The sequence below is a fragment of the Coregonus clupeaformis genome, unplaced genomic scaffold (assembly GCF_020615455.1).
Source record: "Coregonus clupeaformis isolate EN_2021a unplaced genomic scaffold, ASM2061545v1 scaf1745, whole genome shotgun sequence".
In the NCBI taxonomy this organism is placed as follows: Eukaryota; Metazoa; Chordata; class Actinopteri; order Salmoniformes; family Salmonidae; genus Coregonus; species Coregonus clupeaformis.
Window position 1 is genome coordinate 40,922 of NW_025535199.1, and position 27,153 is coordinate 68,074.

Below are 27,153 nucleotides of genomic sequence, written 5' to 3' on the forward strand. Positions count from 1 at the left end.
TCCCAAAAATATAAAAATCTTAATAAAGTTGGTTCAACTACAGTGGGTCATTTTGACCCTAGGACAACGGGGGAGGGTTAAAATGTATGCACTCATGACTGTAATTCGCTTTGGATAAAGCGCCTGCTTAATGGAATATATTATATTATTATTATTATATTATGTGAAATCCATAGATTAGTGCCTAATGAATTCATTTCAATTGACTGATTTCCTTATATGAACTGGAGCTCAGTAAAAACATGTATATTTTTGTTCAGTGTAAGAATCACATTTCCATAGCAGGTTTTACCCTTGGGATTTCTATGATGGGCATAACACGCCCTCTAGTGTTTGAGGCATGCAGGCCTCATCCGAGTTGTTGATGAAAGTGATTGAACTCCACTATCCAGAATTCTTTGCTGTTTAAAGCCAACCTTGAATCTTTGCCTGGAGAAATGTCCGTCTCATTAGTTGTACTATTTTTTGTCAGTGACTTAAATAATTGGTATAATAACAACATATTTAATTGGTATCTCGGTTGAACAAGTTCAAACATTTTTGCCATGTTTGCAACATGTTTTGTAGTTGGGCATATTTATAGTCAGCCCTTTGCCTTTTACTTTTAGGTCCATAGCCTCCCGTGTCATTGGTGAATGACCGAAGATGTCGCATAGTAGGTTGTTTGCCCGGCTGCTCTGTAAGTATAACAACAGATATGTGTTTTCCTAAACATTCTTTAAATTGTTTAGTTTCAGCTAAATTAAGCGCTTCACGGGAGCACGTTTTGCACGGAATTTGGGGTTTCTTGCTCACAGGATAGCCATGACAAGCAGCGCTCGTGCCTCTATATTGGCTAACTCTTTTAGCATGCTGATAGCGCATCAATTTCTAGGCCACAGTCCGAACTACTGAACTTTGACCGTGCTTGTCCTTTAGGCTGTATATTTAGCATGTCAATTCTATAAATGAGATTAGGACATGTAGTTATCTATACTATAACGTAACTGTCATGTAGCTAGTTGTTTTGGTAGCTGGCACTTGGTAAACTAATGCTACCTAACGTTACTCCCCCATTGTATTTTAGGTTGCAAACAACCAGTAAAGCTTTCAATTTGTGATTTTTATCTCTTTATATGGAAGGAGCTACAGGCTGTTATGTTGGTTGCAGTGTTGGGGGAAACTACTAGTACTCTGAAAAGAGTTTACCAAGCTACCAATTACTTCACACTGAAAGAAGCCTACCTAGTGTACCTTAACTTAAGAAATTGTTTACTTAACTAAAGTTACATTGAAAAAGTTGTTCACTACAGTACATCCAAACTACAAATTGCAAGAACAGATCACTTTGGGATGATATGTTAACAGAATATGTGTTTTTTAGCCAGTTAAACACAAACGATGTTTAAAAGTGAGAATTGGGTAGATCTGATGCCGAAAAAGAAAGGAAATGATTGCCTACTTAACCCATTTTCTTTTCGTTTTGCCAAAAAAGTACTGAAGTTTTAGTAGTTAGCTACACTGCCACATGGCAAAAAAGTAATTAACTAATGACAACACTACCTAGATTTGAATTTAGTCTCCTGAGTGGCGCAGTGGTCTAAGGCACTGCATCGCAGTGCTAACTGTGCCACTAGAGATCCTGGTTCGAATCCAGGCTCTGTCGCAGCCGGCCGTGACCGGGAGACTCATGGAAGGCGCACAATTGGCCCAGCGTTGTCCAGGGTAGGGGAGGGAATGGCCGGCAGCATGGCGTTTGCAACGCCAGGGTTGTGGGTTCGATTCCCACGGGGGACCAGTATAAAAAAATATATATATGTATTCACTAACTGTAAGTCGCTCTGGATAAGAGCGTCTGCTAAATGACTAAAATGTAAATGTAGTTCAACTGCCGCCAAGATACTGCAACATTTAGTTAAATTACTAGTTGAACTACATGTAGTTCACTACTCCCCAACACTGGTTGGTTGGTATGAAATGACTTTAAAGTCACCCATCAATTCTGTCCCTTCTCTTTACGCCATTGTTTTTAGCATTCCATTGCTCTACACCAGCAATGGGCTATTGAAACGGGCTAATGTGATGCTCCATTAGCCGTTACAGAATAGGTAAGTTCATGTTTGGCGTAGCACAGAATTTTCGACCAACCTTGGCGATACATGTTTGGCCGAATCGAGAACGAAGATGGTATCGTTAAGGTTGGTTTCAAATTCTGTGCTAAGCCAAACAGTACCTATCCTGTAACGGCTAATGTAGCATCACGTTAGCCTGTTACAATCTGCTAGCTCACATTGACAAGCTCATTGAAAAAGCATAGGTCAAAAGCTCATAGGGTTCTTGGCCAATTCTGTGGACCAGCTGCCCCTGAGCAGAAGCCTGATGATAACCTTATCAATCATTTACATTTTAGTCATTTAGCAGACGCTCTTATCCAGAGCGACTTACAGTTAGTGAGTGCATACATTCTTTTTATTTATTTTTCATACTGGCCCCCTGTGGGAATCGAACCCACAACCCTGGCGTTGCAAACGCCATGCTCTACCAACTGAGCTACATCCCTGCCGGCCAGTCCCTCCTACCCTGGACAAATTGTGCCGCCCCTGCGCCACTCGGGAGGCCAAGTCAGTAGCCTATCAGTGCCTGTCAATGTTATTTTATTGATTTTCTGCTGCAGTTTAGTTCAATGCTCAAAGTCAACAAAACAACAACAAAACAAATGGAGAACAAACGACAACATGAAGTGTTAACCGTTAGCGAGCAAACTAACGTTACATGCGACCATGTTGTTGCCCTCTGTTCAAGCAAGCCTTCATGGGCAAATAGCAGAATTTCCAAATGTGTGCAATTTCAGAATCTCACAAATTTCTGTAGATTACACATTCATGGTCATTTGTTTCATTTCCCTTATTTATAACCTGCCTTTTGTGAAATAATAATCTCACCATGACTGCCATACAGAACTGCACAGACTAATGCCATTCATAGACTTATCTTCCTTTCAATATCAATCATGAGAGAAAAAGCACAATGGGCAGCAAAAATACATTATCCAAGCATAGTGGCCTACATAGTGTATGTGTGTTTGACTACTGACAGTTGCTACTGTGTACTGTAGGTTTTGGAACAGGCTCTGGGCCTACCTTCAGGTCTGTTTAATTGGATTTAAAGCAATCAGAGGCACATCATGTGACATAACAGCTCAGGCAACAACGCTGGACTATGTCTCCTAGATGGCAATCCTTCTCCCCTTTCCATCATGATGTGAAAGTGCATTTTGACAAGTGTTTTTTTGGTATTATCACTTGTGTGTGTGGTCTCACTTTCCTCTCCTTCTGTCTCCATTTGCAGTGCAGCAAAATGGGGTAAGGAACTGTTATACTGCTTCAAGGAAGCACCTCTACATTGACAAAGACACCAAGGTCATTTGCCAAGGCTTCACAGGGAAGCAGGTATGTAGGCTACACAGCACCTGGCTGACACTGGCTGCTGTCTTCATTCAACTGGGTTGTGTTCATTATGGCACTCAAAGGAAATCTTTAAAACTTTTGCAACTGAAATTATCGAACATTATTGTTTCCTATTGGACAAGTCCAGGTAGTCCCTCCCCTGTCTCAGTCCGCTTTCATCTGTTTGGCGCCAATGAACACAACCCTGATTGGGTTATTGTGTTTTACTATCAACAGGCATTGTTGACGATCAGCCTGTGCAGAGTCAAAACAGCTCAATCATCTTCCCAAAATATTCATTGCCAAAGTTGCCATAGGAGTATGTAGGCCTACAGATTTAAAAAGAACCAACTATCTATCCACTGGCTAAGGATTTGAATTTGCAATGTGTTACATTGAGTAAAAAAAAAGATTAACATATAAATTAAAGCAACACACACACACACAGTAGCTAGCTATCTGCAACTGAGCACCTTATCCCCAGACAGTGAGTGGTAGTTAAATGACAGCAGAACCTCGTTCCCGATATTGTCTTAGATGAGGATGGAAGACCTCTGTAATTGTCTGTCAAAGTGGCCCAGTCGAAAAGAAGAGTATCGGCATCATTGTCCAACAAGCAAACATCTCTTTCCTCTTTCACCTTGTAGGTTAATACCCAGCCCCCTCCTCTGCAACAACTCTTCAATATAGGGTTATTAAATATAGTTATTCTAATGAACACTCATGCTAATTAGAAAGGGATGAACTGTGCACTGACTTTCCTCTATGGCTTTGATAAGCAAACCATACTTCAAATTCATTGTCCTATCATTAGTGGATGATAGCTAGGACCGCCACCACCGGCAAAAGAGCAAAGTGAGCAGACAGTGCATGTTGCATTAAAAATGAATAGAGGAAGAAAATAGATGAGTCTGGTGCAGGGAAGAAATATTGAAATTTAAAGATATCTGCATTGGGAGGAAAAAAGTGCTGGCTCAGTCTTTCCTTTATCTTTCTTTACTGCTGGTAATTATAGTTTTAATGTTAGGATCATTGAATTGGACGTTTCCTGGTTGGCCCTTGTAGCCACTTATCTATAGCGTTTCTAGACAGCCTCTGTAATTATTCACCGAGAAGGCTGCTGGAACTTGGCAGGTTGAATATTAATAATATTACGACACATTATTGGACTGGGTGCCCACTGAAAAAGTAAAGTTGGGACTATGAGTGATTTTTATTGATGACCCTCAAGAAATACAGAGACATAATGCCATTGATTATGGTCGTTTAGTGTGCCTGGGTTGGATTTAAACTGATTGTATGTGATGCCAACCTAAGCCCCATTTCAGTTACAGGCTAATCCTAACTTACACTTAAGTTGAATTTTCACTTAGTGTCCCATTGACCTAAATGCGTGACTAAGTGACAATTAGGCACAGTAAAATACCTGAAAATCCTATACCAAATCTCTCTCTGACCCCCATTCACATAGTCCTTGATTTACCTGCTGTTGTACCTAGTCTTAATATGCTGGTGGTGTCTGTTTGCCCATCCATGTCAGCTTGATTCCCATGCCCCCTCCCTCTGCGGGCACCGGGCACCATTCTGCCCAGTTGATTAATGGTGGATGGCAGGCCTGTTCTCCTCATTCCCAACTACCTGTCTTTAATGATATCTCAAGGTTGGCGATTGGCGCCGTGAGTGACCGGGACAACTCCCCGCTCCATCTTCACACACTGTCAGCCGCTACCTCCCTACCCCCTTCCCCTTGGCCCTAACCCTTTGAACTGAAGGATCTCACGACATTGCTTCCATCTTACAGATCTGCAATCAAACATTGAAGCGGGCTAAGGTCAAGAGAAATGACTGGGTGAATTGGGAATGGGCTAGCTGACTCTTCCTCCTCTCCCCTCTAGGGGACGTTTCACAGTCAGCAGGCGATCGACTATGGCTCCCGGCTAGTCGGTGGCGTATCCCCCGGCAAGGGGGGGAGGACACACCTCGGCGTGCCTGTCTTCAACTCTGTCAAGGAGGTTAAATGTTTTCCACTATTTCTTATTCAGCCCTAAACGAGAACTGTTTCTCAACTAACTTGCCTGGTTAAGAAATTGTTAAGTAAATACATACATTGATGAATAGAAAGCCCTAAATTCACCATGTCCCTCTGTCCCACACCTCCAGGCTAGAGAGGGCACCGGGCCGACGCCACAGTCATCTACGTGCCCCCTCCGTTTGCGGGTGCCGCCTCATCGAGGCCATCGAGCGGCATGCCCCTGGTGGTGTGCATCACAGAGGGAATCCCCAGCAGGACATGGTGAAGGTCAAACACAAGCTGTTGCGCCAGAACACCACCCGCCTCATCGGCCCCAACTGCCCCGGAGTTATTAATGTAAGAATACATATACACACACGCACTGGTATTTAGTATACACACACACAAGCAGATGCGCCAGGTCACTACCCGCCCCATCGCGCAACTGCTCTAGAGCGATCAACGTAAGAGGCTAGAACACACACTCTTTTGGTATTAACTTTGTGTTTTCCTATTTTGCAGCCGGGAGAATGCAAGATCGGGATCATGCCGGGCCACATTCACAAGAAAGGGAGGATTGGTATGATATTTTCCCCTGGCTCACTTGCATTCATCTCAGTGAATCATTGAATAATATCCCATTTTACTTGGCAGCAGTGTCATAATGCTGACAGACCAACAGCTTGTTCTGTGTCTGATGGAAAGTTAACAGTAGGTTAGAGATCCCAAATACGTGCTTCAGTCTCCAAAACGACGTGTGTAGTTGAATCGTGAGAATGAGTCCGAGAGGGAGAAAGAGAGATGAGGGAGAGAAAGTGAGAGGGAGAAAGGACCTCTGCCCATGTGGCGATCCATGATAGTCGCTCAGCGAGCGACCAAGCAGTTTATTTTCTTCACTGTCTCGCGGCAGACCGTTTGATAAGATGTCAGTGCTGCAACCCTGTAGGCACTAGTCAGCAGACACATCCATAGCAAATATTTCTCCAGGTGCGGTGGGAGGGCTGGTGGGAGAGCTATAGGAGGACAGGCTCATTGTAATGTCTGGAATGGAATAAATGGAACGGTGTCAAACATATAGAAACCACGTTTGACTCTGTTCCTTTTATTCTATTCAGTCATTACAATGAGCCTGTCCTCCTATAGCTCCTTCCACCAGCCTCCACTGGTGTAGTGATGGAGGGACTGCTGGGGAGCTGCATCGCTGCACAGACATCCTAGACCACTTGCTGCTCATTGCAAAGGCATACAGTGTCTGCGTCCCTAATGGCACCCTATTCACTATTGTCCCTGGGGCTCCAGTCAAAGGTATTGCACTATATAGGGAATAAGGTGCAATTTGGGCCTCACCCATACAGTATAAATACAGGTCCTTTCCAATACTTAAAAATGCATCCTTCCTCCTTACCTCTCAAGAAGGAAGGATGCATGTTAAGAGAATTGGAACTTGTCCTCAGTCTCCTTATCTACATACAGGAAAGGGAACTGTGTTGCCAGTGGTTGTGAAATATAGGTATTTTTTCCCCCATCTTTCAGGCATTGTCTCTAGGTCTGGAACTCTCACATACGAGCTGTGCACCAGACTACACAAGTTGGCCTGGGGCAGCTCTCTGCATCGGTACGTGGGATTAAATGTTATGGTATACAGATACTGCAAATGTATAGACCAGGGATGGGCAACTTTGATGGGGGTGGGGGCCACAAAAACATCTGAACTGATCATGAGGGGCCTCAGAGGCTTGCGGGTCTGCGACCCGCCCATGCAGTCAGAGCGGCCCTAGCCTTTTGAGGGCCCTAAGGAAAATAAATAACAACAATTTCACTAACTGAAGTTGTTTTCTCCCCTCTTGACAGCAGAGAGAACAATCTGAAGTTTTAGAGTAATTTCATGCAATTCTACACTTTGCCATGGGGCAGAGATAATTTTTCTGCGGGCCTACAAAAAGGGACGCCAGTTGCACATCCCTGGTATAGACAATATACACTGAGTGTACAAAGCATTAGGAATGCCTGCTCTTTCCATGACATAGACTGAACAGGTGAATCCAGGTGAAAGCTTATGATCCCTTATTGATGTCACTTGATAAATCCACTTCAATCAGTGTAGATGGGGAAGAGACAGGTTAAGGAAGGATTTTTAAGCCTTGAGACAATTGAGACATGGATTGTGTATGTGTATTATTCAGAGGGGTGAATGGGCAAGACAAAATATTGAAGTGCCTTTGAATGGGGTGTGGTAGTAAGTGCCATGCACACCGGTTTGTGTCAAGAACTGCAATGCTGCTGGGTTTTTCAGTTTCCCGTATGTGTCAGGAATGGTCCACCACCCAAAGGACATCCAGCCAACTTGACACAACTGTGGGAGCACTCGGAGTTAACGTGGGCCAGCATCCCTGTGGAATGCTTTAACACCTTTTAGCATCCATGCCCGATGAATTGAGGCTGTTCTGAGGCGAAAAGGGGGTGCAACTCTATATTAGGAAGGCGCTCCTAATGTTTTGTACACTCAGTGTAGTTATTTTTAATGCATACATAACACTTTCCTAGTCACATATAAAACCAATTAAAAATAAAAATTCTAAGTACAATGTACTATATGCCTACGGTCACATCTGACATCCATCTTATGGATATAAGCAGCGTAACAGTGTTTTCTAATGGTTTGTGTGGTTTTTGTTCAGGCATCGGCGGGGACCCCTTCAACGGGACAGACTTCATCGACTGCCTGGAGGTGTTCCTACAGGACCCCAAGACGGAGGGTATCATCCTGATCGGAGAGATCGGAGGCAACGCAGAGGAGAACGCTGCCAATTACCTCAAACAGCACAACTCTGTAAGAGGAGACCCACACACATTAACATGCTACCAGACTGTTAACACTTTGTCAATGGTCCACCAGTACTTTTGTGAATCATCCAGACCCTTTTGGAAAGATGTGTGTAGTTCTGTCAGGTACTCCTTTCATCGCTTTGATTCCTACGCCCCTTAGGAGTGCACACTCAGAGCCCCCACATCCAAAACGTGTGTGTGGACACATTTACTATCCTTGTGAGTACCAGAAGTCTCTCACAAGAATGGTAAACTACAGTGGGGAGAACAAGTATTTGATACACTGCTGATTTTGCAGGTTTTCCTACTTACAAAGCATGTAGAGGTCTGTAATTTTATCATAGGTACATTTCAACTGTGAGAGACGGAATCTAAAACAAAAATCCAGAAAAATTACATTGAATGATTTTTAAGTAATTAATTTGCATTTTATTGCATGACATAACTATTTGATACATCAGAAAAGCAGAACTTAATATTTGGTACAGAAACCTTTTGTTTGCAATTACAGAGATCATATGTTTCCTGTAGGTCTTGACCAGGTTTGCATACACTGCAGCAGGGATTTTGGCCCACTCCTCCATACAGACCTTCTCCAGATCCTTCAGGTTTTCGGGGGCTAGTCGCTGGGCAATACGGACTTTCAGCTCCCTCCAAAGATTTTCTATTGGGTTCAGGTCTGAGACTGGCTAGGCCACTCCAGGACCTTGAGATGCTTCTTACGGAGCCACTCTTTAGTTGCCCTGGCTGTGTGTTTCAGGTCGTTGTCATGCTGGAAGAGCCAGCCACGACCCATCTTCAATGCTCTTACTGAGGGAAGGAGGTTGTTGGCCAAGATCTCGCAGATACATGGCCCCATCCATCCTCCCCTCAATACGGTGCAGTCAGTCCTGTCCCCTTTGCAGAAAAGCATCCCCAAAGAATGATGTTTCCACCTCCATGCTTCACGGTTGGGATGGTGTTCTTGGGGTTGTACTCATCCTTCTTCTTCCTCCAAACACGGCGAGTGGTTTGACCAAAAGCTCTATTTTTGTCTCATCAGACCACATGACCTTCTCCCATTCCTCCTCTGGATCATCCAGATGGTCATTGGTCATTGGCAAACTTCAGACGGGGCCTGGACATGCGCTGGTTTGAGCAGGGGGGACCTTTTTATCCATGACGGTAGTAGTGTGATACTAATGGTTTTCTTTGAGACTGTGGTCCCAGCTCTCTTCAGGTCATTGACCAGGTCCTGCCGTGTAGTTCTGGGCTGATCCTCACCTTCCTCATGATCATTGATGCCCCACGAGGTGAGATCTTGCATGGAGCCCCAGACCGAGGGTGATTGACCGTCATCTTGAACTTCTTCCATTTTCGTAATAATTGCGCCAACAGTTTTGCCTTCTCACCAAGCTGCTTGCTCTATTGTCCTGTAGCCCATCCCAGCCTTGTGCAGGTCTACAATTTTATCCCTGATGTCCACACAGCTCTCTGGTCTTGGCCATTGTGGAGAGGTTGGAGTCTGTTTGATTGAGTGTGTGGACAGGTGTCTTTATACAGGTAATGAGTTCAAACAGGTGCAGTTAATACAGGTAATGAGTGGTGAACAGGAGGGCTCTTAAAGAAACTAACAGGTCGGGTGAGAGACGGAATTCTTACTGTTGGTAGGTGATCAAATACTTATGTCATGCAATAAATGCATATTAATTACTTTAAAATCATACAATGTGTTTTTCTGGATTTTTGTTTTAGATTCCGTCTCTCACAGTTGAAGTGTACCTATGAGTAAAAATTACAGACCTCTACATGCTTTGTAAGTAGGGAAAACCTGCACAAATTGGCAGTGTATCAAATACTTGTTCTCCCCACTGTAACTATAAAATTCCGATAAATTAGTAAATGTTCTGGTCCTCACTTGTAAAAAGGTTATTTTAGGTTTAGAATTAGGGTTTGGGAGTTAGGGAAAATAGGATTTTGAATGGGAATCAATTGTTGGTCCTCAAGTATAGTAAGACGTACTGTGTGTGTGTGTTCCCACATGCTAATGGATCTTGGGTTCTGCACAGGCTGAGGGTGTGAGCTAGAGTGCATGTCCTTCCAGAGAGTGTTAGGGTTCATGGTGTAGAATACGGCACACACCCTTTGACACACTCGTTCCAGGCAGGCGTGGAGAGACTGCTCTTTGGAGCATGGATGGTGAATTGTGCAAGGCTTGAAAAGTGGTTAAGTGCCTTTCAGCGACGAGTTATTGCCAAGTGGGTGTTTTGCCCTCTCAGATTTGTCAAGACACAGAATTTTGATTGAGCAAAGATATTTTTGTGAGGTAGGTGTGTACACACTAGCGGTTTGTCTGTCAGTGTCAGGTGTTCAGCAGTGAAAATTAATTTTGATGTGCTTTCAGCTGTCCTAATGCATGCAAATCTCTCTCCCCACCCTCTGTCTCGGGAGAACAACTCTTTGATGAGTTCAAAATGGCACCTATTTTCTAATAGTGCTCAACTTTTGACCAGAGCCCTATGGGCTCAGGTCAAAAGTAGTGCACTACATTGGGAATAGGGTGCCATTTGGGACGCAACCCCTCTCTCTCTCTCTCTCTCTCTCCCCTCATGTACAAACCGGCTCACCCAATCATCCAGTGTTGACAAACCGAGACCAATGGCTCGCGACACCAACATGCGATGAAAAGCCAATTTGAGTGTGTAAGTGGTTGGGTAGTTCTCTGAAAGTCGATTGTGTGTTGTAGTTGTACACCAGAGGCAGCAGTTTAACCAAAGCCTGAAATTGTTTAACCTGAGCTGCTGTTTTGTCAACGCTGAGAAATGAAAACGCTGAATGCAAAGCCAGCCCTAAAATTGTTGCTCTCTTTAGTTTGACTCTTGAACAATTCCATGCGTCAAACATTTTTTATTTTCTAGGGTTGCAAGATGTCGGTAGCGTTCCCAAAATTCCCAGGTTTTCCAGAAAACTATAAGTTAACTACAGTGAGGGAAAAAGTATTTGATCCCCCTGCTGATTTTGTGTACGTTGCCCACTGATGGCAAAGAAAGATCAGTCTATAATTTTAATGGTAGGTTTATCTGATCAGTGAGAGACAGAATAACAACAAAAAAATCCAGAAAAACGCATGCTCAAAAATGTTATAAATTGATTTGCGTTTTATTGAGGGAAATAAGTATTTGACTCTGCAAAACATGACTTAGTACTTGGTGGCAAAACCCTTGTTGGCAATCACAGAGGTCAGATGTTTTGTAGTTGGTCACCAGGTTTGCACACATCTCAGGAGGGATTTTGTCCTACTCCTCTTTGCAGATCTTCTCCAAGTCATTAAGGTTTCGAGGCTGACGTTTGGCAACTCGAACCTTCAGCTCCCTCCACAGATTTTCTATGGGATTAAGGTCTGGAGACTGGCTAGGCCACTCCAGGACCTAATGTGCTTCTTCTTGAGCCACTCCTTTGCCGTTGCCTTGGCTGTGTGTTTTGGGTCATTGTCATGCTGGAATACCCATCCACAACCCATTTTCAATGCCCTGGCTGAGGGGAAGGAGGATCTCACCCAACATTTGACGGTACATGTCCTGTCCCCTTAGCAGAAAAACACCCCAAAGTATAATGTTTCCCACCTCCATGTTTGACCGGTGGGGATGGTGTTCTTGGGGTCATAGGCAGCATTCCTCCTCCAAACACGGCGAGTTGAGTTGATGCCAAAGAGCTCCATTTTGGTCTCATCTGACCACAACACTTTACCCAGTTCTCCTCTGAATCATTCAGATGTTCATTGGCAAACTTCAGACGGGCATGTATATGTGCTTTCTTGAGCAGGGGGACCTTGCGGGGCGCTGCAGGATTTCAGTCCTTCACGGCGTAGTGTGTTACCAATTGTTTTCTTGGACTATGGTCCCAGCTGCCTTGAGATCATTGACAAGATCCTCCCGTGTAGTTCTGGGCTGATTCCTCACCGTTCTCAGGATCATTGCAACCAGATGTGTGATCTTGCATGGAGCCCCAGGCAGAGGGAGATTGACAGTTATTTTGTGTTTCTTCCATTTGAGAATAATCGCTACCAACTGTTGTCACTTCTTCTCACCAAGCTGTTGGCGATGGTCTTGTAGCTCATTCCAGCCTTGTGTAGGTCTACAATCTTGTCCCTGACATCCTTGGAGAGCTCTTTGGTCTTGGCCATGGTGAGTTTGGAATCTGATTGATTGATTGCTTGTGGACAGGTGTCTTTTATACAGGTAACAAGCTGAGATTAGGAGCACTCCCTTTAAGAGGTGCTCCTAATCTCAGCTCGTTACCTGTATAAAAGACACCTGGGAGCCAGAAATCTTTCTGATTAAGACGGGGTCAAATACTTATTTCCCTCATTAAAATGCAAATACATTTATAAAATATTTGACATGTGTTTTTCTGGATGTATTTGTTGTTATTCTGTCTCTCACTGTTCAAATAAACCTACCATTAAAATTACAGACTGATCACTTCTTTTGTCAGTGGGCAACGACAAAATCAGCAGGGGATCAAATACTTTTTTTCCCTCACTGTATGTAAGATGTGCCAAATATGTTATGTCCAGCTCAGGGCTCAAGCTATGCATTTGGTAACTTGCTAGCTAAGTGGCTAGATGGCAAGATCAAGATTCTTGGTTACAGAGACAGACAATCCCCTCCTGGATCAAGATCCATGTTGCCTACAATTATTTTGTGCATAAAAAATAAATACAAAATATATTTATTTAGAAATACACTGCTCAAAAAAATAAAGGGAACACTTAAACAACACAATGTAACTCCAAGTCAATCACACTTCTGTGAAATCAAACTGTCCACTTAGGAAGCAACACTGATTGACAATAAATGTCACATGCTGTTGTGCAAATGGAATAGACAACAGGTGGAAATTATAGGCAATTAGCAAGACACCCCCAATAAAGGACTGGTTTTGCAGGTGGTGACCCACAGACCACTTCTCAGTTCCTATGCTTCCCAAGCTGATGTTTTGGTCACTTTTGAATGCTGGCGGTGCTTTCACTCTAGTGGTAGCATGAGACGGAGTCTACAACCCACAAGTGGCTCAGGTAGTGCAGCTCATCCAGGATGGCACATCAATGCGAGCTGTGACAAGAAGGTTTGCTGTGTCTGTCAGCGTAGGTGTCCAGAGCATGGAGGTGCTACCAGGAGACAGGCCAGTACATCAGGAGACGTGGAGGAGGCCGTAGGAGGGCAACAACCCAGCAGCAGGACTGCTACCTCCGCCTTTGTGTAAGGAGGAGCAGGAGGAGTACTGCCAGAGCCCTGCAAAATGACCTCCAGCAGGCCACAAATGTGCATGTGTCTGCTCAAAACGGTCAGAAACAGACTCCCATGAGGGTCCACTCCCGACGTCCACAGGTGGGGGTTGTGCTTACAGCCCAACACCGTGCAGGACGCTTGGCATTTGCCAGAGAACACCAAGATTGGCAAATTCGCCACTGGCGCCTGTGCTCTTCACAGATGAAAGCAGGTTCACACTGAGCACGTGACAGACGTGACAGACGTGACAGAGTTTGGAGACGTGGAGAACATTCTGCTGCCTGCAACATCCTCCAGCATGAAGCCGGTTTGGCGGTGGGTCAGTCATGGTGTGGGGTGGCATTTATTTGGGGGGCCGCACAGCCCTCCATGTTCTCCAGAGGTAGCACCTGACTCCCATTTAGGTACCGAGATGAGATCCTTAGACCTTGCGAGACCATATGCTGGTGCGGTTGGCCCTGGGTTCCTCCTAATGCAAGACAATGCTAGACCTCGTGGCTGGAGTGTGTCAGCAGTTCCTGCAAGAGGAAGGCATTGATGCTATGGACTGGCCGCCCGTTCCCCAGACCTGAATCCAATTGAGCACATCTGGGACATGATGTCTCGCTCCATCCACCAACGCCACGTTGCACCACAGACTGTCCAGGAGTTGGCGGATGCTTTAGTCCAGGTCTGGGAGGAGATCCCATCCGCCACCTCATCAGGAGCATGCCCAGGCGTTGTAGGGAGGTCATACAGGCACGTGGAGGCCACACACACTACTGAGCCTCATTTTGACTTGTTTTAAGGACATTACATCAAAGTTGGATCAGCCTGTAGTGTGGTTTTCCACTTTAATTTTGAGGGTGACTCCAAATCCAGACCTCCATGGGTTGATAAATTTGATTTCCATTGATAATTTTTGTGTGATTTTGTTGTCAGCACATTCAACTATGTAAAGAAAAAAGTATTTAATAAGATTATTTTATTCATTCAGATCTAGGATGTGTTATTTTAGTGTTCCCTTTATTTTTTTGAGCAGTGTAGTATGACGGTATGAAAATCTGGATACCACCCAACCCTAACAGATACTAACTGTATTGTCATTTATTTTACTCTAATTCGTCATTATAAGATCAGCTTGGCATATTTTCAGACACTTAATGGAATCGTATATGTAAGTATAATACAATGACACTACAGCAAATAGGGGTGCCATTTGGGACCGAAAAGTGCAATACAATATCACATTGGTATGCTCTATTGGTATGCCCTTACCAGCATAGCTAGATATTTCAAAATGATCTCTCTTTCTCCACAGATGAAAAACCTTCAAACCCTTCAATCTATTAGTTACAGCAGACGCATCACATCATCCTAGGCTGCGTCCCCAAATGGTACCCTATTTCCTATATAGTGTACTACTTCCGACCAAAGCCCGGGCCCTCGTCAAAAGTAGTGTGCTAGGGGAGTAGAGTGCCATTTGGGACAGATCCCTAATGAATTTCATTGCACTGGACAGATTACAAATGAGGGTTTGGTGTGAAATATCGGAGGACATGATCAATGAACGGTCAGGCAACATTACATGTATTGAACTTTATCTTCCTGGAAGAGATGTAGTAGATGTCGGGCGACAGGACCGTTCCTCCCCTGGCTCGCGTCCCAAATGACACCCTATTCACTACATAGTGCACCACTTTTGACCATGGCCCATAGGACTATATAGGGACTAGGGTGCCATTTGAGACGTACGCACTGTTAACGACGGCCGCGTATTGATTCCATTACGGAGGACAGGACCGACAGCGGTGCTCTTGGTCTTAGAAATTGATTTTGAGTCAGTTGATATTTTGATACATAGACATAAGGCATTGTAACTTAAGCCTTATGAAAACACATTATTACGGGTTGTCTTATAAGTTGTAAAACATTTTACCTGCAGGTTTTAAGTAATTTGTCCATACATATTATTTAAGGTTGGCGGAGGTTAGGTTAGTTAGGTGGGGATGGGTAAAGACTGTCGAAATAGGGTTGGTGTAAAGCAGTGGTCACCAACCTTTTCTGAGTCAAGATCACTTTCGCAGTCAAAAAAAGCAAGCTGAGATCTACTGCTCAGATATTTTTTTTTAAACCTTACTGCCTAATAAAAAGAGTTCTGTAGGAATGAGGTTTGTGCAGTAGGCCTAATACATTATCACAGCATATTGGCTAAATGCCTGGCCTGCCAATATTGTTCTTCTCAGACCATATTATATTTCAAAATAGATCAGTTGGTGTAGCACTTGCAAGGCACAGCTGAGCATACATTTTAATAATTAGCTTTTTTATTTTACTGGACTGATCTGTCATGGTTCTTTCAAGAGAACTGGGAACTCTGGGGGGTGGGGGGGGTCAAATCATGACGTCAGTGATCTTCAGGTCGGAAAGTCAGAGCTCTAGAAAGATGCCAGAATTTCCGAGTTGGAATACCGTTCAAAACTATTTTTCCCAGTTGTCTTGAACACACGGCTGTCCGAAAGTCTGAGATTTCAGATTTCCCAGTTGTTTTGAACACGGCATTAGTCTCATCTGAGGGAGGGAGAAAGCAGCAGAGGCTCACCTAGTATTCTTCAGCCTCTCCATGCATTGTAAAACTAAAGGGCTACATAAGACCTAACACCGGTGAGCCCAGGCTTTCCAATGAGACAGGTAGAGTATTTGGCAGCTAACCCACCGTGAACACTAAACGTATCCTTTAATCCTTTTTCATTTTATCCTCTGACTCTTAGCCCCTGCTCTCGCTCACTTGTTCACTCTCTCTTTCGCTCCCCCCCCAGGTGCTTTACGCATGACGCAAAGCCCTTGTAATTCACTAACACACACCAATTGTCGTCTAGGAGGCCAGGGGAAGGATTTTAGAAATAGTTGTGGAGTGTGTAGCACACTCCATTCACATCTAGTGTGTGAATAGGGTGCCTCCTCAATTTGTAATTGTCTATCGTCTTAATCTGACAAGATTGAGACTCTACTCTCGAGCATACAACAAGGCTTCCCCCTTTTGAAACAACCCCTGCCTCCTACTCCACCCCTCCTCCAGTGGGGGAAGGAACTGAAGAAGAGGTGGGGAAACAACCCTCTTCTCCTCCTCTTCTCTCTAGTTCCATTATTAAAGTAATACATCTCCACGGTTAACAATGGAGGACAAAGGCGTGGGAACTTTCAAATGCTAATTCGACTTCTCTTATTATCCACCGATTTTCTCTCCGAGTGAAGATGAAGATTAATTGACTAATTACAGCCTTACATGTTTAGGTAGATTTAAGAGTTGATTCACACAGGGGTGGTTCGTTTGTCAAAGCTGTGAATTCATTAGGATGGGACTAGCGAGAGCTGGAACTGGAGTTTTTAGGGGCCTAGCTAGAGAAACGGCTTTGGGCCTGTATTCATAAAGCGTCTCAGAGTAAGTAGGAGTGCTGATCCAGTATCAGTTTTTCCTTGTTGATCATAATGAATAAGATTGTATGGACAGGGACACTTTGTGAATAAAGATTCTGAAACAGAGGTGGCCATCCCTTCTCCTGGAGAGCTACTGGGTGTTCAGGCTTTTGCGCCAGCCCTGCTTCAGCTAGTCAAGGTCCTGAAAAGCAGCTGAGTAGTACAATCAGGTGTGGAACAAAAGCCTTGCAGGTGGGTCGGTCTTTAGGAAAAGGCATGGCCACCCTCGTTCTAATACATTTAGAGGAAAAAATGTTGGGCCACCTTACAAGCGGAAACATTCACCTCTACTAATTAGTATCCTTTCTGTACCTTTTTTTCCTTGGTTGCAGTCATGTTCCCCTGTTCAGTGAACATTTGCTTTCAGAGCCATTTCTTGTTAATACTGTACATCGTTAGCCAGGTTTTTTTCCCAATTTTTTTTTCTTGATTTTCTTGGCTGATCTGCTTAAACAAGTATCCAGTGTCTTGAAATTAATAGCGGTTGTCTTGCTGTACATACCTGCCAGTTTCAGGAGGGCTCCATTTGTAAAGCCTGTGCTGAAATGGTAGAAGTGAAGTAAAGCCATAAGCAGGAGGACCACCTTTCCTGGCTTGTAGAGAGTATAGAGATATTGTTATCCACGTCGGCACCAACGATGTTAGGATGAAACAGTCAGAGGTCACCAAGTGCAACATAGCTTCAGCGTGTAAATTAGCTAGAAAGATGTGTCGGCATCGAGTAATTGTCTCTGGCCCCCTCCCAGTTAGGGGGAGTGACGAGCTCTACAGCAGAGTCTCAGCACTCAATCGCTGGTTGAAAACTGTTTTCTGCCCTCCCAAAAGATAGAATTTGTGGATAATTGGCCCTCTTTCTGGGACTCACCCACAAACAGGACCAAGCCTGACCTGCTGAGGAGTGACGGACTCCATCCTAGCTGGAGGGGTGCTCTCATCTTATCTACCAACATAGATGGGGCTCTAACCCCTCTAGACCCACAGTGAAATAGGGTGCAGGCCAGGCAGCAGGATGTTAGCCAACCTGCCAGCTTAGTGGAGTCTGCCAATAGCACAGTCAGTGTAGTCAGCTTAGCCATACCCATTGAGACTGTGTCTGTGCCTCGACCTAGGTTGGGCAGAACTAAACATGGCGGTGTTCACCTTAGCAATCTTATTAGGATAAAGACTTCCTCCATTCCTGCCATTATTGAAAGAGATCGTGATACCTCACATCTCAAAATAGGGTTACTTAATGTTAGATCCTCACTTCAAAGGCAGTCATAGTCAATGAACTAATCACTGATCATAATCTTGATGTGATTGGCCTGACTGAAACATGGCTTAAGCCTGATGAATTTACTGTGTTAAATGAGGCCTCACCTCCTGGTTACACTAGTGACCATATCCCCGTGCATCCCGCAAAGGCGGAGGTGTTGCTAATATTTACGATAGCAAATTTCAATTTACAAAAAAAAAATGGCGTTTTCGTCTTTTGAGCTTCTAGTCATGAAATCTATGCAGCCTACTCAATCACTTTTTATAGCTACTGTTTACAGGCCTCCTGGGCCATATACAGCGTTCCTCTCTGAGTTTCCTGAATTCCTATCAGACCTTGTAGTTATAGCAGATCATATTCTAATTTTTGGTGATTTTAATATTCACATGGAGAAGTCCACAGACCCACTCCAAAAAGTCTTTCGGAGCCATCATCGACTCAGTGGGTTTTGTCCAACATGTCTCTGGACCTACTCATTGCCACAGTCATACTCTGGACCTAGTTTTGTCCCATGGAATAAATGTTGTAGATCTTAATGTTTTTCCACATAATCCTGGACTATCGGACCACCATTTTATTACGTTTTGCAATCGCAACAAATAATCTGCTCAGACCCCAACCAAGGAGCATCAAAAGTCGTGCTATAAATTCTCAGACAACACAAAAATTCCTTGATGCCCTTCCAGACTCCTTCTGCCTACCCAAGGACGTCAGAGGACAAAAATCAGTTAACCACTTAACTGAGGAACTCAATTTAACCTTGCGCAATACCTAGATGCAGTTGCACCCTTAAAAACGAAAAACATTTGTCATAAGAAACTAGCTCCCTGGTATACAGAAAATACCCGAGCTTTGAAGCAAGCTACCAGGAAATTGGAACGGAAATGGCGCCACACCAAACTGGAAGTCTTCCGACTAGCTTGGAAAGACAGTACCGTGCAGTACCGAAGAGCCCTCACTGCTGCTCGATCATCCTACTTTTTCCAACTTAATCGAGGAAAATAAGAACAATCCAAAATTTCTTTTGATACTGTTGCAAAGCTAACTAAAAAGCAGCATTCCCCAAGAGAGGATGGCTTTCACTTCAGCAGTAATAAATTCATGAACTTCTTTGAGGAAAAGATCATGACCATTAGAAAGCAAATTACGGACTCCTCTTTGAATCTGCGTATTCCTCCAGGGCTTAGCTGTCCTGGATCTGCACAGACTCTGCGAGGGCCTGGGATCGGGAGAGACACTTAAGTGTTTTAGTACTATATCTCTTGACACAATGATGAAAATAATCATGGCCTCAAAACCTTCAAGCTGCATACTGGATCCCATTCCTACTAAACTGCTGAAGGAGCTGCTTCCTGTGCTTGGCCTCCTATGTTGAACATAATAAACAGCTCTCTATCCACCGGATGTGTACCAAACTCACTAAAAGTGGCAGTGATAAAGCCTCTCTTGAAAAAGCCTAACCTTGACCCGGAAAATATAAAAACTATCGGCCTATATCGAATCTTCCATTCCTCTCAAAAATTTTAGAAAAGCTGTTGCGCAGCAACTCACTGCCTTTCTGAAGACAAACAATGTATACGAAATGCTTCAGTCTGGTTTTTTAGACCCCATCATAGCACTGAGACTGCACTTGTGAAGGTGGTAAATGACCTTTTAATGGCGTCAGACCGAGGCTCTGCATCTGTCCTCGTGCTACTAGACCTTAGTGCTGCCTTTGACACCATCGATCACCACATTCTTTTGGAGAGACTGGAAACCCAAATTGGTCTACACGGACAAGTTCTGGCCTGGGTTTTAGATCTTACCTGTCGGAAAGATATCAGTTTGTCTCTGTGAATGGTCTGTCCTCTGACAAATCAACTGTACATTTCTGGGGTGTTCCTCAAGGTTCCGTTTAGGACCACTATTGTTTTCACTATATATTTTACCTCTTGGGGATGTTATTCAAAACATAATGTTAACTTTCACTGCTATGCGGATGACACACAGCTGTACATTTCAATGAAACATGGTGAAGCCCCAAAATTGCCCTCGCTAGAAGCCTGTGTTTCAGACATAAGGAAGTGGATGGCTAAAAACTTTCTACTCTTAAACTCGGACAAAACAGAGATGCTTGTTCTAGGTCCCAAGAAACAAAGAGATCTTCTGTTAAATCTGACAATTCATCTTGATGGTTGTAAAGTCGTCTCAAATAAAACTGTGAAGGACCTCGGCGTTACTCTTGACCCTGATCTCTCTTTTGACGAACATATCAAGTCTGTTTCAAGGACAGCTTTTTTCCATCTACGTAACATTGCAAAAATCAGAAATTTTCAGTCCAAAAATGATGCAGAAAAAATTAATCCATGCATTTGTTACTTCTAGGTTAGACTACTGCAATGCTCTATTTTCCGGCTACCGGATAAAGCACTAAATAAACTTCAGTTAGTGCTAAATACGGCTGCTAGAATCCTGACTAGAACCAAGAAATTTGATCATATTACTCCAGTGCTAGCTTCCCTACACTGGCTTCCTGTTAAGGCAAGGGCTGATTTCAAGGTTTTACTGTTAACCTATAAAGCGTTACATGGGCTTGCTCCTACCTATCTTTCCGAGTTGGTCCTGCCGTACATACCAATACGTACGCTACGGTCACAAGACGCAGGCCTCCTAATTGTCCCTAGAATTTCTAAGCAAACAGCGGGAGGCAGGGCTTTCTCCTATAGATCTCCATTTTTATGGAACAGTCTGCCTACCCATGTGAGAGACGCAGACTCGGTCTCAACCTTTAAGTCTTTACTGAAGACTTATCTCTTCAGTAGGTCATATGATTGAGTGTAGTCTGGCCCAGGAGGTGAAGGTGAACGGAAAGGCTCTGGAGCAACGAACCGCCCTTGCTGTCTCTGCCAGGCCGGTTCCCCTCTCTCCACTGGGATTCTCTGCCTCTAACCCTGTTACAGGGGCTGAGTCACTGGCTTGCTGGTGCTCTTTCATGCCGTCCCTGGGGGGAATGCGTCACTTGAGTGGGTTGAGTTACTGACGTGATCTTCCTGTCTGTTGGCGTCCCTTGGTTTGTGCTGTGGTGGAGACCTTTGTGGGCTATACTCGGCCTTGTCTCAGGATTGTAAGTTGGTGGTTGAGGATATCCCTCTAGTGGTGCGGGGGCTGTGCTTTGGCAGAGTGGGTGGGGTTATATCCTTCCTGTTTGGCCCTGTCCGGGGTTTCTTCGGATGGGGCCACAGTGTCTCCGGACCGCTCCTGTCTCAGCCTCCAGTATTTATGCTGCAGTAGTTTATGTGTCGGGGGTTGGGGTCAGTTGGTTATACCTGAGAGTACTTCTCCTGTCTTATCCAGTGTCCTGTGTGAATTTAAGTATGCTCTCTCTAATTCTCTCGCTCTCTCTTTCTCTCTGAGAACCTGAGCCCTGGGACCATACGTCGGGACTATCGGGCATGCTGACACCTTGCTGTCCCCAGTCCGCCTGGCTTTGCTGCTGTTCCAGTTTCAACTGTTCTGCCTGCGGTTACGAAACCCCTACCTGTCCCAGACCTGCTGTTTTCGACTCTTAATGATCGGATATGAATTGCCAACTGAGAGACCTGAGCCCTAGGACCATACGCCGGGACTGCCGGCCGTGGTGACTCCTTGCTGTCCCCAGTCCGCCTGGCCTTGCTGCTATTCCAGTTTCAACTGTTCTGCCTGCGGTTATGGAACCCTACCTGTCCCAGACCTGCTGTTTTTAAACTCTTAATGATCGGCTATGAAAAGCCAACTGAGATTTATTCCTGATTATTATTTGACCATGCTTGTCACTTATGAACATTTTTGAACATCTTGGCATGGTTCTGTTATAATCTCCACCCGGCACAGCCAGAAGAGGACTGGCCACCCCTCATAGCCTGGTTCCTCTCTAGGTTTCTTCCTAGGTTTTGGCCTTTCTAGGGAGTTTTTCCTAGCCACCGTGCTTCTACACCTGCATTACTAGCTGTTTGGGGTTTTAGGCTGGGTTTCTGTACAGCACTTCGAGATATCAGCTGATGTATGAAGGGCTATATAAAATAAAATTGATTGATTGATTGCTTGTCGGACAGTTTGTTCGACACACTGTGTTACCCTCTCCCTCAGACGTGTGTTATCGGAGAGAGGGAAAGAAAGAGAGAGCAAGAGAAAGATGGAGAGAGAGGGAGGGAGATCCTTATCACAAGGCATGTCCCCTAGAAGGAGCGTCTGAAGAGAGGCCTGGGTTGTGTTCATTTAGCACCAAATGGACAGAAGTGGGTAGATACTACAGTACCTAGTCTAATATTAAACACTCATTTTCACTATCTATTTCAAAATGTTTTCCTTTGCGTGCCCTAATGAACAAGCCCCACCCTTACGTCTTTCATCCCCAATACAATGTTATTCCTGAGTGTGAAATATTAGCTCTCTCTCCCCTCCCGCCAGCGCTGGAAGATTATTTCTGCTGTTGAATTTAGCCATCCATCAGGACGAGCTGAGCGGACAGCGCCAGAGCTAATCAGTGTCCGTGTGACTAATTACCTTCTTCTGCGAGAATGAGATCATATGAAATGGCGGGGAGGGGGCTGTGTGTGTGAGGAGGGAGTGTATCTGCCCATCCACGCTCATACCCATGCAATTAAATGGTCTCATTGACTCTTTCACACACATCTGGACAGAGCATGTAATATAATATTGGCATGAATGTGAATATAATTACTATACTCAAGATTTGCTCTACGCTACCATCTTTGTTTTAATAATAGAATAAGAGGGGTCTAAGGATGACCTATTTAAGAGGGGCTGTTAATAGGAAAACGTGTTGTCTTTGTTTTGGAATGTCTAGTCTGTCATTTGTTTGAGAATACAGGTGTGACTGAGGCTCTCTTTCCCCCCTCAATCCCTTTCCTTCAATCCCCCCAGGGGAGCGAATGCCAAGCCCGTGGTGTCCTTCATCGCCGGGCTCACTGCCCCGCCGGGCCGTAGGATGGGCCACGCAGGTGCCATCATCGCAGGGGGCAAGGGGCGGTGCCAAAGAGAAGATTGCCGCCCTACAGCAGGCGGGCGTTGTGGTCAGCATGTCCCCCGCCCAACTGGGCAGCACCATGTTCAAGGTGAGACTATAGAGATGTATTAAAGAGCTCATCTATCTTTGCCATGGCTCGAGCCCTCTAGCCAACTCTATGGGTGAGACCAGTGGCGCGACAGACCGTACCATTCTCCCAAAGCAGCTGGGGGAGGACGGCAAAAGGGTTACTTTAGTCGCTTTAGTCCCACATCCCAACCTTGCCTCTTCCCTCAGATATACTAAAAACAATCTCTACATACAAAAGTAGAAATAAAACCATGAACTAAATCAAGTTGACTGTATGTTGAGTAAATTTTTAGTTTTTTCTACTTGATTGTATGTTGTTGTTTTCAGTGTTTGGGTTCGTTAACAAGCAAGGTTGTGGGACTTGGGATTGAACTTTTTAATATGCAATAAACAAAAGGCAACAGCAAGGTGAAGGGGGGAAATTAATAAGCATGGCTGTTGATGCCAGGGCGGGTAACTTAGCTACGCTGCTGCTGCCTCTTTATTTCAATTTATTTTTTTTATTTTTTTTAAATCACCGGAGGAAGCCTGTTTTAACAAGACGTATAAAAAGTTACAGCGTGTATTACACCCATTCATCATCTTATTCTTTCATTACGAGGGAGCGCAGGGTGGCAAACCCGAACACACAGATATGGATTTGTGCGGTGGTGGCACTGTTTTGGTTTAATTCATAATCATTGCGCGTAATGATGAAAAACTCTTTCCCGGCGTGTTAATTTCCCAGCCCATTGTGTTCATACGTCTCTGTTAATCTCATTGGCGGCTGCTGTAATTGGCGTAATAATACACACCAGAGCAAACAAACAAAGTAGTGCCTGCTGGGGGTAGTTTGGTTTGGTATAACATGCTCTGCTCTCAGTACAGTACAATGCCTAACCCTCTAGTGTTTGTTTTTGCTTGGTCAGTGAAGCTCCCCTTCTGTCCACACCTAGATTCAAGTATTTGTTTTCTTTCAAATATTGTAACTGCGCTAGATTTAAGCTTTCCTGTCACTGATAGAATAGTCCCAAAGGTGCAAACTCCACCCACCTAGCATTCCAGGCAGACTGTCAGGCCCACATAAACCTCCATTCATGTGTGCTGCGCTCTCCATTTCTCACTCTTTCTCATGGCCTCCCTTCACAAAATGTCACACACAGCACTCTTCATCCCTCCCTCTCTCCTCTCCTTCATCTTGCTCCGCCTCTCCCCTTCTTTCTGTCTTGAGCACCTTTGACACTCTCCCTCCTGACTGTTTGTCACACACAAGGACGATCCCTCTCGCTTCTCTTTCTCTCTCTCTCTCTCTCTCTCTCCTGTTCCTCTTACTCTGCAACACCTTTCGTTTACAGTTTCCCCTTTGCCTAAATACATATCTCAAGCAAGCACTATTTCTCCCCCTCTCTCCTGTCTTTCCTTCTTCAAATCACATTTTATGTCACATGCTTACTTACGGGCCCCTCCCAACAATGCATTCAAATAGATAGAATAATATAAAAATTATAACACGAGGAATAAATACACAATGAGTAACGATAACTTTGCTGTATACACAAGGTACTGTACCAAGTCGATGTGAAGGGGTACGAGGTAATTGAGGTAGATATGTACATATAGGTAGGGATAAAGTCACTAGGCAACAGTATAGGTAATAAACAATAGCAGCGTATGTGATGAGTCAAAAGCATTAGTGCAAAAAAGGTTAATACAGATAGTCCGGGTAGCTATTGGTAAACTATTTAACTAACTATTTAGCAGTCTTATTACTTGGGGGTAGAAGCTGATCAGGGTCCTGTTGGTTCCAGACTTGGTGCATCGGTACTGCTTGCCGTGCGGTAGCAGAGAGAACAGTTTCTATCATTCTCCCTTTGGACTCTGAGTGGACCTTGTGCCACCTTCCACCCTTATCCCTCCTTTCATCCATCAGAGAGTGCCTGAAGCCTCGGGGCCACCATGTCAGCCCTAACACAGCCCCGCTCATCCCCCAGTCTCTTTCTCCTCCCCCCCTCTTCTCTCTCTCTTTCTATCTGTCCCTTTCTCAGAAAGTCAAGGGCCCGACCTTGATTGGCGCGTACAGATACACTTAATCTGCCCCGTGTGAGACTGAAGGGCGTCTTCCCTTAACACTCCTGAGTATTACATTACAGATAACACACACCCCGCCGAGTTGCTCTAGCACTGTCAAAGTTGTGGCTTTGAGCCGAAGTAGCTGTTTTCAACCACTTGGAGGCAGTAGACTTCCAGGCATTTTGGAAGTAAGGCATTTTCCAATGGGCAACACCATGCATGTGTGTTGCTGCAGACCTGATAAATGACATTTGCATAAAGGAAGCTTTTTCCTCTGAAATGGGAAATTCTAGGACGAAGGGAAGGAGAGTATTTGTTCTGTCATCCTTCCTCTGCTGATATTTAGTAAATGGTCTATGTAAATGGCGACATCCGATGCTTAATGTTCTCCGTCATCCTTTTGGTTATGTGCTTCTTATTTTTCACTGTCGTATAATATGACTATGGATCTTTATGCGTTGGTGTGAATATACATGTTTTCTGTGTTTGGACTATTCCACACTGTATATGAGCCTTCCATAGCCTTATTCGGTTTGTAAGGTATTTATCTTTGCATCCGAAATAACGATTTTGAATGTTATTTGTCTTTTATAAACTCTTCAATAATCTCTGAGAGAAATATATTGTCTACACCCCAAATGGCAGCCATAGGGCTCTGGTCAAAAGTAGTGCACTATGTAGGGAATGGGGGTGCCACACCCCCCCAGGAAGAAAGGAAAGTGCCTTGTCAGGGTCTACTAACACCCTTCCATCCCCCACCCCCTGTAGCAGTAAACAAACTGTGTGAATCCACATGAATAAATCACCCTCTCCTCTCCTTCCCCCCTTTTCACCCTCCTCTGTTTGTTCTGTCCATCTCTCCGCAGGAGTTTGAGAAGAGGAAGATGTTGTAAATGGGGAAAGGAAACACCCCTCAACAACAACCCCCCCCCACTACGCAGTGTTTTTAAGATGTTTTTGATTTCAGCTATGAATTCATACCTTTACACAAGAGAGTAATTATATCAGTATGTCTTGATGGTTTCTTTTAAATAAGTGTTAACATGCTTGTTATAGACTTAAGTAAAAGTGTATTTTAGAGGACAGTTATTGCCATCTGTTATGGTAGCTTCTGATGTGTCTAGCTTAGTTCGACTACAGAGGGATGCCATGGTTACCGAGGTGATCTGGTGTCTGTGTTGTCTTCCTACTACTTCACTCTCCTACTGTAACCAAGTATTCCATCAAACTGTCTGTTCTCACTGGCTATACACCTGAATAAGAAAATATTTCTCAAACACTTTTTGGGTTGTAGGCTCATTTTTATGTTTCTCGCTCTCTCTTTTGCGCGCACACACAGGTTGGCATGACAGTGTGAAAGTGTTATCACACAGTGGTATTATTGGGTGCATATGAGGTAGGGATGTAGCTCAGTTGGTAGAGCATGGCATTTGCAACGCCAGGGTTGTGGGTTCGATTCCAGTATAAAAAATAAAAATGTATGCACTCACTAACTGTAAGTCGCTCTGGATAAGAGCGTCTGCTAAATGACTAAAATGTAAATGTATGGTTCTGCTAAGCTTTACAGTGTAGTAGCATTAAAAACAATGTATGTTTGGAAATGGTATGTAATACTAAACTTTATTTGGAAGATATGTTCTTTTGTTCCAATTTGAAAAGGTCTCTGAACTGAATTCATCCAATCACAATCCCCCATCATGCAGTGTCACTCCCTGGTGAGGCCAATTAGGAGGCAGCGTATATACAATCCAGGGATTTCAGGTGCTATAGTAGAGCTAACATATGTC

The 27,153-nt window shown here is 44.3% G+C and overlaps 1 pseudogene; it reads left to right on the plus strand.

The window, feature by feature from the left end:
* Positions 1 to 602: 602 nt before the first annotated feature.
* LOC123487503 lies at positions 603 to 26,645 on the plus strand (annotated as a pseudogene).
* Positions 26,646 to 27,153: the final 508 nt, after the last annotated feature.